This window comes from Amblyomma maculatum, chromosome 7, assembly GCF_055883805.1.
Source record: "Amblyomma maculatum isolate TAMU_Amacu chromosome 7, ASM5588380v1, whole genome shotgun sequence".
NCBI lineage: Eukaryota > Metazoa > Arthropoda > Arachnida > Ixodida > Ixodidae > Amblyomma > Amblyomma maculatum.
This window is the reverse complement of record NC_139350.1, coordinates 73,820,212-73,835,581: the sequence shown is the minus strand read 5'-3', so window position 1 is coordinate 73,835,581 and position 15,370 is coordinate 73,820,212.

Here is a 15,370-nt window from a genome sequence, read left to right as displayed (position 1 = left end):
CTTGATAGCAGTCTAAGGTTCTCCTGATTTTATTAGCGATTACCTTAGTAAATACCTTATGCGTAACAGACAGTAAGCTGATTGGTCTGTAATTTGTAAGGTCCTTAGAGTCCCCTTTCTTGTGAATGAGGATAATGTTTGCATTCTTTCATGGTTCCGGTACCGTCGATGACACCAGGCACTCCGTATACAGGGTGGCCAGTTTTTCTAGCACTATATCCCCCCCCCCCCCCCCGTCGTTCAGCAAATCTGTAGTTATCTGATCCTCTCCAGCTGATTTCCCCCTTGCATAGTTTCTAGTGCTTTCTTGACCTCGTCCTTCGTCACTGGTGGAACGTCTGACTGTTTTTCCCTACCCCCAATCTCATTACGGTCCTGACTACTTTGGCTACTGTAGAGATCTGCATAGAACTCCTCGGCTACTTTGACTATCTTTCCCATATTAGTGATGACGTTGCCCGCCTTGTCCCTTATCGCATACATCTGGTTTTTGCCTATACCCAATTTCTTCTTTACCGCTTTAAGGCTTCCCCCGTTCTTTACAGCATGCTCAATTTTCTCCATGTTATACTTCCTTATATCGGCCACCTTGCGCTTATTGATTAGCTTTGATATCTCGGCCAATTCGATCTGGTCTGTTGGATTGGAAGCTTTCATACTTTGGCGTTTCTTAATAAAATCTTTCGTCTCCTTAGACAGCTTACCGGTATCCTCTCTAACTTCTACCGCGCACTCAGTAATAATATCTCTGAAATTATTGTTCCTTGCCTCTAAGGTAATGTCGCCATCCTCAGTTAGAGCTGAATACCTGTTCTGTAGCGAGATCCTGAACTCTTCTGCCATTCCCCTCACCGCTAATTCGTTGATGGGTTTCTTTCTTACTAATCTGTTGCGTTCCTTCTTCAGATTTAGGCTAATTCGGTACCTCACCATCCTGTGGTCACTGCATCGCACTTTCCCGATTACCTCTACATCTCGCATAATGGCGGGGGTTGAACACATTATGAAGTCGATTTCATTTTTAGTCTCTCCGTTAGGACTCTTCCATGTCCATTTCCGGTTCTTCCGTTTGCTGAAGAAGGTATTCATGATTCGTAAGTTATTGCGCTCTGCAAACTCAACTAGTAACTCCCCCCTGCTATTCCTAGAACCAATGCCATAGTCACCTGCTGCCTTCTCTCCTGCCTGTTTTTTCCCTACCTTGGCATTGAAGTCGCCCATTAGTACAGTATACTGCGTCTTTACTTTTCGCATTGCCGATTCTACATCTTCATAGAAGCTTTCAACTGCCTGGTCATCATAACTACATGTAGGTGCATAGGCCTGTACAACCTTCAGTTTATACCGCTTATTAAGCCTAATTACGATGCCTGCAACCCTCTCATTAATACTACAGAATTGATCTATATTACCTGCTATATACTTATTGACAAGGAAACCTACTCCTAGTTGTCGCCTCTCTGGTAAACCTCGATAACACAGTACATGCCCATCCTTCAGTACAGTGTATGCCTCATCCTAACCTCACTAAGCCCTATGACATCCCATTTCATACCCTCTAGTTCCTCTAACAGCACTGCTAAACTAGCTTCACTAGCTAGGGTTCTAGCATTAAACGTTGCCAGGGTCAGTTTCCAATGGCGGCCTGTCCAGCGGAGCCAGGCTTTCTTAGCACCCCCTGCTGCGTCACAGGTCTTACCGCCGCCGTGGTCAGTTGCTCCGCAGCTGCTGGTGACTGAGGGCCGGGTTTTTATGGAGCTTATCATAGGAGGTTGCGGCCAATTACTGCACCAGGGTGGCCAACTCCTGTTCTGGTGAGGGAGTGCGTTGCCGGAGGTGTTCACCGGCATCAGGTCGCACCCCAAACCTGTGTATGCAATTCCATCGACACGCGGATTTGTTTTTTTTTTTTTTTTTTTCATCCGGTGGAGAATTGCGCGGCACCGGGATATGAACCCCGGTCCTCTTGCATGCGAGGCGGGTGTTCTACCGTATTTGGTATAAAAGTTTTTATATTTTATTTTTATATTTTTCAGTTGATTAAGTTAGGAATTTATGATTTCTCGCCATAAAATACAACGGCCATGTCAGCCTCATCCCTCAGCAGACAATCCTATTTAGCAGGCGTATTCTCTTAGCAGACGATATCTCTTGGGCAGCTGGTGTTGCCGTGTGCATGAATGCGTAAGGCTCATATCATTTCCCTGGTGCGTGTCTTATGAAATGCGCGTGCACTTGTGACAGCGATTACTCATCAAAATGCCGCTTTGCAAAAATGTCCACTTTAAGTGGCTTAGAACGGGCATGTTTGATATCAACGTGCCGGAGTTGGTGTCTTTCAAGCAGCGGAAATGTGTACTTGTTCACGGCCCCGGATTGACGCCGCACGGCTTGCAGATTGGGTAAATGTTTAAGCGGACACATGGAAGACGCACATATGCAAAAGGACCCTCTCCCGATTCAGATGAGAGTCCTCGACCCACTTTCTGGCAGACAATCACACTCCTAAAGCCGCTGTAAAAATCAAGTGTCCTGCAACATCATTTGAGTGCACAGTTTTGCTTCTTTGTTGCAACTGTTAAGTTATGGCGATGCTATTACCATCGATCGTAACACGCATATTTCGGTATACAGTCAAAACTCGATTTAACCAAAGTCTCGATTTAACGAAGTGATTGAGATCTCCCCTCAGACTTTCATATGGTCCAATGCATTGAGAAATTCGAAATAACGAAATTATTTTCGCTATACGTTCCGATTTCTCGAACCTTTTGCTGAAAAATGAAGGTGAAAAAGTCTTTTTTTGGTCTATTTTGCACAAAACGCTCAAGAATATACGGACTGCGAGCCAGCGGTAACATCATGCAGCAACTGCATCGCGCTTTTTGCCAAACTGCGCAGTGCGAAACACAAGATATATTGATTTTAATTCACGAGATTTCGCCAGCGGTAGAAAGCCGGTCCGTCGACCCGGTGTCGGTAGCGGTGTCGCATACTAACACCTGGACAAGTTATAGTTGCTCTTAATCTGCTGTGACAGTTTGCCAGAACACATGAAGGAAGAACGCAAGGAAAACTCCGGCCAGATGTTGCTTAGAAACCGCAAGACAAGCAAGATCAGCGACGACTTTTCTGGGAAAGGAAGTTAATCCCCTACGACCCTTCTTGCCGACGTTAAAGTTTCGTTGCTACTTTTCATATGCGCAAACGGTGTCGGTGGTAGCGCGGGCCACAATTTCATTGCAGTAACGTAGCATAGTGGACAAGTTGGTATTGTATTCAATGATTACTTAAAAGTGCAGCATCCCTGGGCCTTCGTTTAAGTTGGCTGTTACGTACTTCCAAACATGATTTCATTTTCAGCGCATTTGCGCATCGCAAATATGATGCAACGCGTTACTTCGTTGATGCCGCGACACCTTATAATTGCACCCATTGGATTCTGTCGTGATCTTCGTGATGCCCTCAATGTAATATATGCTAGTTTTCCCAACATTCCAGTTTTTTTATTTGCTGATTTCAATTTTCCTGATATCGACTGGTCGTGCACTAGTATTGCGAATAACGGGACGTCAGAGTCATCAAATTTTGCAGAGCTTTGTGCTAATTTTTCATTATTTCAGGTGATTACTGAACCAACGAGAGTTACATCATCTTCTTCCAACTTGTTGGATTTGTTATTAACCACCGTTCCAGATTTTGTTTCAGGTGTTAGTTATATGCCTAGAATAAGTGACCATTTACTGTTGCACATTACATTGAACTTACCAGTGCTTACATCGCGTAACAAAACTAAAACTGTCTACATTTACTGTAGGGCAAATTTCACTGCGGTCAATCAGGCTCTATAAGTTTTTCTGGACCACTTCATTCATAGATTTGAAGAGCGATCGGTAAATGAGAATTGGGTGCTGTTTAAAAGCAAACTTCATGAGTTAATTGATTTGTACATTCCTCGTAAAACCATTTTGACCAACCGACACGCACCGTGGTACAACCAGACGCTAAAACGCCTTGTCAACAAAAAAGAGAAGGCTATTCTCCAAAATGAAACACTCAAAAACACATGAGCTGTGCTCAACGCTAAAAGTAACTGTTAGAGAATATAAAAATGCCTTGAAAGAAGCGAAGCAAATTTTTTTTTTCAATTTAACACTGCCATCACTTCTGTTAAATAATCGCAAAAAAAAACTTGGACCATTATACACGAGCCAGGCCAGTCAACAATATCGCTTGTTGATTCTAAGTCTAACCCGATTCCTGTGAGCAACTGCGCTAACGTTCTGAATCAGACCTTTGCTGAAGCATTTTCACGCGACCTTGAGTTCCCCTCTTCCTGTTTGCAAAAGTTCTGAATTTCCAATGGATCCCATTAGATTCGACTATGATAGGTTATTTAGTATAATTGAGCGTTTGAAACTGTCTTCTTCTTGTGGGCCCAATTACATCAATACCAAAGTACTAAAAAACACTAAATCTTATTCTGCGATCATATTGTCTAAGGTATTCGAACAGTCACTACAACATGAGATTTTGCCTGATGACTGGAAAATAGGCAGCGTGGCTCCACTCCATAAATCAGGCGACAAGCATGCGGCTAACAACTATCGACCAATATCTCTAACTTCTGTATCTTACAAAATCATGGAACACGTCATTTTTTCACACCTAGGCACCTTTTTAGAATCTTCGTCATTTTTTTTCGCCTCTTCAACACGGTTTTAGAAAACACTTTTCATGTGAAACACAGTTAGTGGCATTCGTAAATGATATACATTCTTCACTTGACAGTGGGTATGAATTAGACTTTTGTCGTGCTTTCGATAAAGTGTCTCACAGGCTACTTCTTTATAAATTGAGCAGGCTTAATATTGACAACAACTTACTAAAATGGATTGAATGCTTTTTAACTAATCGCTCGCAGTTTTTTCGCGCTAATGGCTACCTCTCCTCATCAGTCCTTGTAAATTCAGGTGTCCCGCAAGGATCTGTGCTTGGCCCTCTTTTATTTCTGATTTACATAAACGATCTAACAACATTTAATCAACAGTCAGACGTTTTGCCGATGATTGTGTCATATATCGCTCAGTAAAAATTACTAATGATCTAAGTGTGCTTCAAGCTGACCTGGATGCTGTTTCTGACTGGTGCTTTGCATGGAATGTGACACTTAACACGACTAAATGCAAAGTAATGCGCTTTCCTGGTCGCGGCATTTATTGTCCTATTTCATATAACCTTAAAGGTGCATCATTAACATCAGTAAAATCATATAAATATCTTGGCGTTATTGTCGCATCAAACCTAACTTGTAATGAGCACATTATTTCCATTATCACAAATGCTAACCGCATGCTAGGCTATATTAAACGTAATTTTTCTATGGCACCATCATCTGTGAAACTACTTCTTTATAAATCACTCGGCCGTTCAAAACTGGAGTACGCTGTGTCAGTGTGGGACCCCCACACAGATTTATTAACTAATGCTCTAGAGTCCCTTCAAAATCGCGCTGCATGTTTCGTTCTCGGTGGCTATGGGCGTTTATCAAGTGTAACACTCATGAAGCACACATTGCCATTAGAAACTTTGTCGCGACACAGAAAAATCTCCCGCTTCTGCCTTTTCTTCAAAATGTATCACAATAATCTAACGCTGAAAAATTCACTTATAACATCACCGGTATACGTCTCATCACGCATCGATAACTCTTGTAAAGTAGGAATTTTTCGAACTGCATCTTATCAATATTCATTTTTACCCAAAACAGCAACGGAGTGGAACTGCCTGCCTGAAACGCTGGTGCTTGCCACAATGTCGAGGAATTTAAAAGAAAGCTGTGTATACTGTGCAGCAACGATTGAATATTTATTTTAGTTTCATAGTTTTATAGGCTAATTTGTGCACTTTGGGGGGGGGGGGGGGGGGGGTCTTCCAGCGATCATATTGCGCGTTGTAGGCGAATTTTTATCTACTTCACTTTTTTTATCGAGTGTTGTTGTTTGTATGCGATATCGTGTGCGTCATTGTTTTTTTTTTCACCCTATCCTGTATTTATGTATTCAATAATTTGGAACCTGTACAATTTGCTTTGTTTGCTGTTATTATTTTATTGTGTGAATTCTGCATTGTAAACATCCTTTGCCTTCATAACCTACAATGCCATGTACTCATGTTCTTTCCTACCCTCCTTTTTTTTCTTTTTTTTGCAAAGTCCCACTCCCTTCTATAATGCCCACCGGGTCAAGAGGGTAACTGAAATAAATAAATAAATAAATAAATAAATAAATAAATAAATAAATAAATAAATAAATAAATAAATAAATAAATAAATAAATAAATAAATAAATAAATAAATAAATAAATAAATAAATCGACTGTATTAGATTAAGTGACAGAGAAATGCCTCTCTCGATTTAACTAAATATTTCGCGGTTCCCCTCAACTTCGTTAAATCGAGTTTATCCGTATAATATTTTTAATTTGCTTGAGAACCAAAATCAAGATACTGACGGTGTCAGCACACAATGGCGGTTCTTGGCAGCTGATATGAAGTCAACTGGCGAGCGTTTGACGAGTGAATAAATAGTAAATGCACTGCGAATTGTGTCCACTAGGAAAAATATGTTATGTCGCGTTGTATTCTATATATTGTGTCGATGAATCTAACATGTTTGCCTTACACGCAGGCACTGAAAAGCAAGTAGCACTAAAGCACCAAGAGAGGCGCTGGTTACTGCTTTGGATTACAGTTAAACCTGGTTATAGCGAAACCGTAAAATGTCCGCGATTCTTCGTCACATCCAGGTTTTCGTTCAATGCAGTTTTAGCGTGAACGCCCATAAGGACAACGTAGAACGAAAAGGAGAGTTGATGTAAGGGAAGCCACTTTGAAAGGGTTTGCAGTAAATCAGAGTTATCTAGTCATAGAAGCGCTGAAATGCTTGGCGATCGCGCCGATAGCGAGGCGTGACTGCGGCGGCAGCCTTATTGCCTTCTTTGAGGCTCGCGCGACGCGTCTACGAAGAAGCGGGGAAAAGGTGTGGGGTAGGAATCAGTCTGGAGGGGGAGGAGGAGGAAAAAATTATTTAAACCCAATAACTGGGCACTGGTGATTGGGTGGTCGTGTCCTGTTCAGCCTCAGTACAGGAAGCCGGCAGCCGCTGCATTCCCGCGCGCCCGCTCGATCAGCCGTTGCTGATCTTGCAGGTGTGACAGAGAAATGGTGTGAGCTAGAGAGAGCAGAGCGCGCGCGTTGCCGCGTTGTCGCCGCCGTGCGCGCGCTCGCCCACCACCGTTGCCCCAGAAAACCGACTCCGCCTCGCGTCGCCAGCGCGCTCCGCTGTCGACTCGCGCGGCAGCCCGACAGCCCGACGAGGGAAGGCCTCATGCGAACCCGTGACAGCGATGGACGCGCGCTACTCGCCCCGTGTCTTTTCTCTGTTTTTTCTTTCTTTTTTTTTTTGCCGCTTTTAAGCATGAACTATTGTAGTGCCATGTTCCGACAGCGAAAGCAGCGGAGACCGCTGCGTCGGCCACGGAGATGCGGCGTCAGCGCTGAAACACGGCGCGTTGTATCAACCGCGGTCGCTCGTTGCTATAGTAGGCGTTCCTATCACTTCAGTTCATGTTTTATTGTCCTGAAACTTGCAGGGTTCTGCCAAATTTCCAGTACCTCGGCACTAGCTAATAGACAGTTGGCGCCGCGAGTTCGTTATATCAAGGTTAACCGCTGCGACACGTTCGTTACATGGAAATTTCAAATACATGCTCTTCGATGGGGGCGGCGTTGGGCAATTGAAGAACTTCTTAATATCGAGGAATTCGCTACTTGAAGGTTGGTTACATAGAGGTTTAACTGTACTTTGGATCAAATACTTTCTAGGCCTTGCACATGAACCTGTGGCTATGCAGCCGAAGTTGAGGAGGAAACAATTGAACGACCTCGTCACTCGCTTCTCGCTCTTGTAGGATGCTCGAAAATACAGAGAGGCTGACGAGAAAAGCCCAATGGTTGGGGGCGCATGGTGACAAAGGCGGTCTCCTTCTACCTGTACGCGGTATTTTTGTTCCTCGTCCTATTTCTGCAAGGCGCTGTGGAAGAGTGTTACAGCGACTGAGAAACCATCAGAAGCCATTTTCCGCGACGTTGCAGGGACGTGCGCAAGGCTGTTTTGGTTGTTCCCGCACGTGTCCTCAGTGGGCGAGTGAAATGGGAAAGCGATAGACCGGGAGCCCTATTCTCGACAAGACAACTAGCCATTTTGTTCAAATTGTAACGTACACGTGATATCTGCAGCAGGCTGTTGTTACGTTACATAAGCACATAAACGGGTTACGCCTTCTGACTAAAAACGAAAAAGCCGGTATAGAAAAGAAAAACAAAACGCCTTCGGCTGCTGCAATATATATTTGCGCCAAGTATGATAAGCGACGATGCTTCAGTAACCGAGCCGCTGTGGTGCATTCCGCAATGCAGATGATTCCAGCTGCATGAGAGCGAGTGAACTTTGCTGCGGCGTAGCGGTCTCAGCGCATCATGGCATACATACTGTCGGACATTGTGTAGCAGCTACGGACGTAGAGGGCGAGCGAGTTTACGAGACGCGGGGAGCGTTAAAGCTGGAGAGGAAGAAAGGCACCGGGATTTGCGAATTGACTTGGCACACAATGGGAGAGGAAAGTGGCGTTGCTCATCATAAGCGCCGACGGCACCTTACATTCACTTATGAGGAAATTTGAATACAGCCAATAACATGCGGTTCCCTTATTGTCAAAACGATAAAATGCGGAAAGCAATAAATGAAGATTCTTTTCTGGCTGCATTGAAAAGCAAGCCCAACAAAACGTCAATTAACAGCATGCAATTAAAGCATTTCCTGAAAACGTGCTGTGGATTGGTTATTTTTGTTGCGTGAAAAATAAGCAAATGGTGAGCCTGCATCCATGCCTGAGAAAAAAAAAAGTACTTGAGACACATCACATGTGGCAAGTAACATATGCAATGTACATGGCACATACGTTACTTTATTAATATGAAAGAGTCTGGCAGTAATGTTGTTCCATCGCGAGAAGGCCCTTGATCTCATAAACATTGAACTGAATGCGCAGTGCTAGCCGAAACCATGCAGCTACCCTTCATGTGTGCCAAAATGCACACCAATGCTAGATGTAACAAACCTTTGCCTTGTGCACCCAGAAACAGCCTGCCTGTCCTCCACTCCACATAAGCACCATGAGCCAAGCACAGCCCTGCAGCTGCCGTATAAAAAGCTTACGCACCGACGCTAGACCGAGGCGGCTCCTTCCAATGCGTGATCAAATGCAGTAAAGCACGGTTCTTCGTAAGAAAACAAACTTTATTGCCAGGATATCCGGAGAGAGGACGTCGGATACAGAAAAAGGCCTTCACCTTCTACTAGACTGGGAAGAGAACATAGAATGGTGCTGGGTGGAGCTGCCATACTGCAGTGATAGGGACAATTGATGGGAGACAAGACACTTATTTTTTTTTATTTGAATAACGCAATTGTGTTGTTTTGTATTGTGTTAGGTTGGATTTAATGGCACATAATCACGCAGATTGTGGCAAACTCTCCAACAGATGGGAGTTCCAATTCACCTCATCTGTCTCCTCAGGAACCTGTATGAAGGACAAGAGGCCACAGTCAGAACTGGGCATGGTCTTACTGATTGGTTTCCGATTGAGAAAGGAGTGAGGCAAGGCTGCATACTTTCGCCCTGCCTATTTAACCTATATGCAGAGTGCATCATGAGGAAGGCAGATCTGGACGAGTCTTCAGCTGGAGTGAAGATTGCTGGAAAACGTATCAACAACCTTAGATATGCGGATGATACCACTTTAATGGCAGAAAGTGAAGTGGAACTCAAGAGACTTCTGATGCGCGTACAAGAAGAGAGTGAGATGTTTGGGCTTAAACTGAACATTAAAAAGACAAAGATCATGGCGTCTTGCCCTATCAAGTCCTGGAGCATCAATGGACAAGAAGTGGAAGCTGTGACAGATTTTCTCTTCTTGGGCTCCAAGATTACCTCGGAAGGAGACTGCAGCCATGAAATTAGCAGACGCCTGCTTCTGGGAAAGAGAGCAATGGTTAGCCTTGACAGCCTAGTAAAGAGCAGAGACATTAGTCTGCCAACCAAGATCCGTATAACTCTTGCTATGGTATTTCCAGTTGTGATGTATGGATGCGAGAGTTGGACTGTGAAAAAGGCTGACCGCCGAAGAATTGACGCGTTTGAATTGTGGTGCTGGCGAAGACTCTTGAGAGTTCCTTGGACTGACAGAAGATCAAATCAGTCGATATTGTCGACCATAAACCCTGACTGCTCATTGGAGGGTCAAATTCTAAAGTTAAAGCTCAGCTACTTTGGTCATCTGATGAGAAGAGAGGAGTCGCTGGAGAAAGATTTGATGTTGGGAAAGGTTGAGGGTCGCCGGATAAGGGGTAGGCAGCGAACGCGATGGTTAGATGGCATCCTCGAGGCACTGCAGATGAAGTTATGTGATGTTAGAAAGATAGTGAGAGACCGGAAAGCGTGGCGTGACATGGTCCATAGGGTCACGAAGAGTCGGACACGACTGAACGACTGAACTGAAGCTACTAAGGCTATTATGCGCCAAGCTCGAGGTTAAAGAATAACGTAATTTTTATGGTCGGGATCATGTCGTGGTTAACTAATATATTACAGTTTTCTAGCCTGGCAGATAATACTAGATCTCATTATTTTATTTTCGAAACTTCAGCGGCCTAAACGCATTTTATTTCGAAATTAGTGACTGAAGTTGAGACCGCGAAATTCCTTCTACCGACAATATTCGTCATGTTGAAACGCTTTTGACGTCATAGACCGACACCGGTTACCGCGTCGTCTGCTGTGCTGACGACGACAGCTGCGATACACTGTACAGTGGTGAGCAGCCTTGTCTAGAGCTCGCCGACGGTGCTCCGCGGAGCATGTCAGCGCCATCTAGCGTTAGGCCCTGGATTTGAGTTATGCGTCCCGTGCGCATGCGTGGCCAAAATAAAGCGGTGCCTGCTCGCGTGTTCACGGCCTCATTTCCGCCCAGTGCTTGCGCATTATGCCGCCAGGTACGCGCTCGATATGTAACAGCGGCCGGAAAACCAACACGTTTCGTGCGGATCACGAAGCGGCTGGGCAAGCAAGTGCAAGTGGTAACGGATGATCGTGCGTTTCAGACACGCACCAGGCTAAGAGTTCGAGAATTGGGCCTTGTTGGTTGTTTAACGCGTTGCAGGCGTTATGTTTTATCACGTCTTTGCATTGGCTCATCACCTACATGGGACACTGCATTTGGCATCCGTACAGATTAGGAACTTGACATCCTCCAAGAGGAAATCACCGGGGCGGCGAGAGCTGTGTATGCAGGAACGCGCGTTAATCCACTATTGATTGCGCTTGCTTATCTGGCCGTTTTGATACACCCGAGGAACACTGCGACATCGCGACGCGCTGGCGACCGTTACAGCCTTACAAATGCAGGCAGCGAGGCCCTAACGGCACAAAGGTTGGTTGGTTTGCGGGGTTTAACGTCCCAAATCAACTCAGGCTATGAGAGACGCCGTAGTGGAGGACTCCGGAAATTTCGACCACCTGAGGTTCTTTAACGTGCACTGACATCGCACAGCACACGGGCGCCTTGCTTTTCGCCTCCATCGAAAAGCAGCCGTCGAGGCCGGGATTCGATCCCGCGTCTTTGGGAGCAGTAGTCGAGCGCCGTAACCACTGCGCCAACCCGGCGGTGTCTAACGGCACAAAGGGTAATCGCAAGGAAGAGCATGGAGAAGGAAGCGGTGAGCAGGCATTGCATTGATTTGCCGCGCATGCGCACTGGACGCATAACTCAAACCCAGAGCCTAACGTTAGATGTCGCTGATTTGCTCCGCATAGCGCCGTCGGAGCGCTCTAGACAAGGCTGCTCACCACTGTACTTTGCTTGCATATGCTGAAAGACCAGCATGACTCCAAATGAGTGTACTCAGCATGTTTCTGAAAACAGAACATAGATTGTAGTGAAGCGCGATTTAAGATCTTGCCTACACAGCCATCTTCGGCGGCACTGCCCCCATCGCCGTAAACACCGCCGCGCCTTCCGCCAGGTGTCCAGGCTAGCAATATTTCGGTTGCTTTGAGCCAGTGCGAGAAATGCTGCTAAAATTTATTTTTCTCTTAATCATAATAGGAAAAGGAATTTCAAAAATGAATGCTTCTTGAGAAATGCTGATCCATACGGTGTTTTTACTCACAGTCGCATAGCAGCTTCCGTCGATGTGGTACCCGTGCTCACTGTACGCTAGCTCCGCTGCTCAAAGATGCTCATTTTACTACGAAGCGGTGGGGTCGAGAATAAGGAAGTTTGATCATCGAGTGGCCCATTTACTATACAACGCATCGATGATCAATTACCAAGTGCCATCCGCTGTGGCTTCGAAGCGAAGAAATCTATATAGGCCTATAGCGACGATTAGGGAGAAGCAGACGGCCAAGGCGCCGTCGTCCGCCGCGCTCACAGGCGTCGTCGTTTCGGTAAGCTTTCGGCATCCGGTACTGCTTTAAGCCTCATGAGCTTATCGTCTACTTTCACGATGCGGCTGGTTCTAGAGCTCCTGACAACGAGCCTTCAGACGAGATGGGGTATTGGATGCCTCTGTATAGTGCGCGGCAGCCTGCTGCTACGCTGCTGGTGGGTACTCGAAGATTGTACTAAAACACCGCTGGACGGCACTTTATGCACTGCGCATGTTTTGTGATGGTTCTGAGACGCGTTTCAGTGTGCAATGTGTACGTAGTTCGAGCGGGCCAGCTCGTGGGCCTTTCGTAGTCGGGGGCCGACGTGCCCTTGAATCCTGCCCACAGATGTCCTCTTTCCTGGATAAAATTCAATATACAATACAATCTTTATTGTTCAAAACAGAATACTGAAAATGAATAACAGGCCTGTCAAAGCCTCAAAGGGCCTGACTAGCAGTACCTGGCAGTCAGGTTACGAAGAAAAAAAATCTGCACAAAGCAAACAAAAAAAAATCAATTTAAACATTTGGAACTCTGATTGCTTTTTGATATCATGTCTTGTGCTGGCATCTAAGACGGACGCTGGTATTTTGTTAAATATGACAAGAACATCATACTGACGCGTTCTTTTTCCATATTTCGTGAATGCCTTAGGGATCACATATGGTTATTTGGGTGTTATGCAGCGGGCATACCGTATCTTATAATCGTCCTTCCAAGAGTGCTTGATTACGATAGTTTCGACCATCAGGGAGCTGAAGTTCGGTAATTTCATCATCTATATCTTTGTTTACACGCAAGTCGTATGCCGTTGTTGACAATAAGGAATTCGAAATGGAATTAATTCTAGAAGTCCACCTAGCAGTACAAAATGGCGATAAACAGACAATCCGTAGCGCAGCACACTTTAAGCTAAATCCTGAACAATAATTTTTCGCACGGAGATTGGCATGAGATATCGGACAATGTACAATACACAGAAAACCGCGCGCATCTTTTTACGTGAGACAAATGCGAGTTCCACAGAAGGTCACTGCCAAAAAGTAACCCCAGGCACTTCACTGATGATGCATATTTAACTGGATGGCAAGTACATGTATCGCGATCTGATGTGGGAAGAAACAATGATTGCAATGGGCTAATTTTTTTTATCGGGTCGGGTTTTCAGGTTTAATGCGAATTGAATTAGCAGCAAACCAGTCCATAGCTTTAATTCCCTTGTTTTGCAGGCAGCTGATTGCATCACAGTACTTACTTGCACAGGACACAATAGCCGTATTGTTGGCTTATTGATAATAATTGGCTACTGCATCGCTTAGATCGTTCACGCAGGTGTTAAAGAGTAGGGGGCTTAATATTGAGCCTTGGGGAACTCCTGATTCAATAGACAAAAAACACTCAATCGATAACATTGTCGCCTATCCTGGAGAAATTTCGTAGACTCAGAAAGGCCCCGAGAAATCCCAGTCGAGACAGTTTCTGCAGCAGAACGGCATGACACCGTCAAACGCCTTAGAGGCATCCAGAAAGAGAGCACATGCTACCCGATTACGGTCTAGTGACGAATTTAACGTCACGAGAATCTAACAGTGTTTGAGTGCCTTTCCCCTGCACAGGTCCGTACTGGGGCAGTGATACTACACTATGTTTATGTAGAAAATGTGTCGTCGTAAGAGCCATGTGTTAAATATTTGCGCTATACTTGGGAATATCGAAATAGGTTTGTAGTTTTCGACGGTATTGCGTGCACCTTGCTTATGAAGAGGATTTACGATTGCAGTTTTCATTTCGACTGAAATGTTACCTGCAGCCAAAATGCCGTTTCATAGCGATAGCAACACATGCTTCATTGCTTCGAAGTTTCTTTTTAGTTCACTAACAGAGATTTGATCGAAGCCATGATCTTAAGTTTACAAAGGATGGATTTCAATTCCTCAAGCTAGAGTAAAGGAAAATACGTTCACAGAGATCGAAAAGCTCAGTTGGCGGCAACTGCGGTTAGCGACTGCTGTTTGGTCCGCCGCATTGGCTTGCCGCGGCTTCGCGCAACCGCGGTTGACGCGCTGCTCGTGCACAGAACATGCAGCAGACGACACGGCGTCAGTTTATGTCGTCACCGGCTGTGCCGGTTGCCAGATCAGCAAGCTATTTACGGAGAAACGAAAATACTACTTTTAAAAATATCTGCAACTCCGATGGAGCTGAAACTTTGAGGTTTAGTTACTTGGCATATCAAGAATAAGATGCGAAAACAGTTTATATTCCGAAATTGGTGTCATGACCCCTTAATGTATGCCTACACATGAACTAACATATAACACCAGAGCTTTTGCATCATGCCAGTTGGGAAAGAAACTCCGTTTCAAAAAGTGACTCATTTTACTACGCACTTTTCGGATGCCTATGGATTGTTGCGCCATCTACAAGCAGCCAATCGAAGCTTTCTGCTACTGCCGTCATTGCCTGCTGGAAATCACACTTTTTTTTCTTCTTTTCCGCCTTAATTCTTTCTACGGCTGTTATGTCTAAGATTTTTTGCTACTGAAGTTCTTGAACATATTTTATTTTCCTCGTGATTGTGCGTTTATCAAAAACCTGAATGTTTGCAATACAGACACAATTTAATGACCGCGGGCGCCGCCACTATTCCTAGACACCGGAATTTTGACCAATAGGAACCACCGTGTTTTAATATATGGGCCCTTTGGGAAGTTTCGCAACTAGTAATATTAGAGAGCTTTGTGCTTGAGCATGTCTTGAGGCCAAGCATCTCAGGTGGCCGCGCAGTATAACGAGCTCAAAGAGAATAAAAACG